Here is a 2,255-nt window from a genome sequence, read left to right as displayed (position 1 = left end):
GTAGTCGTGGCCGAGTGGTTAAGGCGATGGACTCGAAATCCGTTGGGGACTCCCCGCGTAGGTTTGAATCCTGCAGACTATGGCGTCTGCCGCACGTCTCCTTGTGCCTGCGCGGCAAAAGCGTGGTGCCGCTTCTCCTTTCCTGGTACTATAAAAACGCTAAATCGCTTGGCCCTGCTGCCATGGAAATGAGTTCTTCAGATAACCACACATCTTGCGTTTGCACCTCTGGTGTTCTACTTATGCCTTTGAAAACCTAATGAATAAAACTGAAAGAACCGACACAATATGTAGGTGCTCGTAAAGCACGCATTAAAGAACTGTTAACAGCAAGGGTTTCAGTGGGTTAACTGAGGAGAAGGCGTGATCGCTAATTGTTGACTTTGTATTTGGTGTTAGAAACATTCTTACTGTGCATGACGTGCAACAAATGTAGCCACAGAAATTGCATCACGCTTTCATGTATGCTATTGCAGACACCAACGTTGCCTAGATAGAAAACCGAAATAGCCGTGGGTTTGCTTGCTGGTCTGAAGGATCTCTCTTCGAATCTCTATCATTTGTCAATTGAAGTAAAAGGCGCTCCAATCTGATACGTTCAGAATCAAACCCGCAGCTGTTGTTCGACTTTATTTCTTGACTAATTACAACTGAGTGTCGCATGAGCAGTTACGTAAACTTGTCTGATATATTTGACAAATGCCGTTCTTCAATTAAAACTAACAGTACATTGTCAGGGACATTCAGTTCTATACAAACAAGAGACAGACAAGAGAATGTTTCTACCTTTCATGTGGACTACGTGTTGACTTAATGATCGGAATAATTGAAAAGTTCGGGTTCATAGCCGATGCAGTGCGTGCTAATTAGAACAACAGCAACGCTGAGCTCTCAGCACCGTACTGAGCCCAGGTGATTTTCTAAAGCTGTCAGGTGCAGTTCATTTACATGAAGGAAATCTCTTACTGAGTACGATTACAATGCAGTAAGTAGCACAGACTACTTAGGGGAGTAGCCCGATGCGTTTAAAAACGACCCGAGCCAGGCAGGAGTCAAACTTACAATCTCCTGATCCATAGTCAAACGCGTTATCCATTGCGGGACTGCAACCCGATGAGCTCAGCACTGCAACTAGTAAACTATTACCCCCGGTCCATTCTTTTCCAAAAGTGAGAAACACCTGTTTTCTACATTTTGTCTATTTTAAAACCATATCTCTTTAAACCAAACCAAGAGTTTGTCTTTTGCACTGATATTCTGATTCATTTCGATTTCAAAGAAAAAAAAACCTACCTTCCAAAGAATCATAAAATTGTCCCTTCTTCCAGACTCTACTTCTCTCTTGTAGTAGTACAGCAGACCTTTCCAGGTGAGCAGATCACAGAGTCTGAAATGAGCTTCCTCCATCAAGCAAAGTACCTGAACATGACTCTGTCTTCATAAAAGCGCCCATGTAATAAAGAAATTAAATCTGAAATCAAGAGGGCAGTTGCCTACTGAAATACAAGAAGTCATCAATTTTAACCTAGCAACACATTAAAGGCTGCATCTATACAAGTACGATTCTAGAAATGCTCACCAGATTACGTTTTAAGAAGGAACTGCGCCTCAGGTTCCGCCGAGATCTTAACTCGGATGGCAGGATTCAGAGTCCGGAGTGCGGACTGATGGCGCACGGAGGGTCCATATACTGTGGATCCCTCAGTGATCTTCCGCGTATTCAAACCGCCAGCGTGTGACTCCCCTGTCCCCGTGACCTCATTGCTCTGCTCTCTCCTCTGTGCAGCCGAGCTCGATTCACGGTAAAGTGAAAAAAAAAGGTGCCCTCAACGTGAGATTTACTCTGGAGCGAGGATAGATGTTACCTTTTTATTATTGAACAGGATGTATGTGATGTGGCGACTAGGTTCAATTTTGTATCCTTTTAAAAGATTAAGGACTGGGGTGAGCGGGATTTACCACCCTTTCAGCTAAGAACCCGACGTGCGGACCGTTTAAGCTGCATAGACTCAGTCGTTTAACTCTTCTCCATTAGCAGGGTTAAGGTTAAAGAAAAAAAACATTGCTGACTTCTTTTTTTTTGCCAGCCGATTGCGCTGATTAGCAAGGTTTGTATTTCATGTTTTGCAAGTTGCATCCATTTTAAGAAAAACAAGTCGCGTTAAAGACAGGAAATGAATACTTGCATTTAATTAAGTCTAGCTGTAGGCGGTTGTCCATAATGACCAGTTCTGTTCAAGAACACAGAACAAAAA

At 43.1% G+C, this 2,255-nt stretch overlaps 1 non-coding gene across 1 annotated transcript; it reads left to right on the top strand.

Annotated features, from left to right (window-relative positions):
• trnas-cga (transfer RNA serine (anticodon CGA)) lies at positions 1 to 82 on the top strand. The gene has a single exon. It is a non-coding gene; the product is annotated as a tRNA-Ser (tRNA).
• Positions 83 to 2,255: the final 2,173 nt, after the last annotated feature.

This window comes from Lepisosteus oculatus, unplaced genomic scaffold, assembly GCF_040954835.1.
Source record: "Lepisosteus oculatus isolate fLepOcu1 unplaced genomic scaffold, fLepOcu1.hap2 HAP2_SCAFFOLD_112, whole genome shotgun sequence".
NCBI lineage: Eukaryota > Metazoa > Chordata > Actinopteri > Semionotiformes > Lepisosteidae > Lepisosteus > Lepisosteus oculatus.
This window is presented reverse-complemented; position numbering and strand designations above follow the sequence as displayed.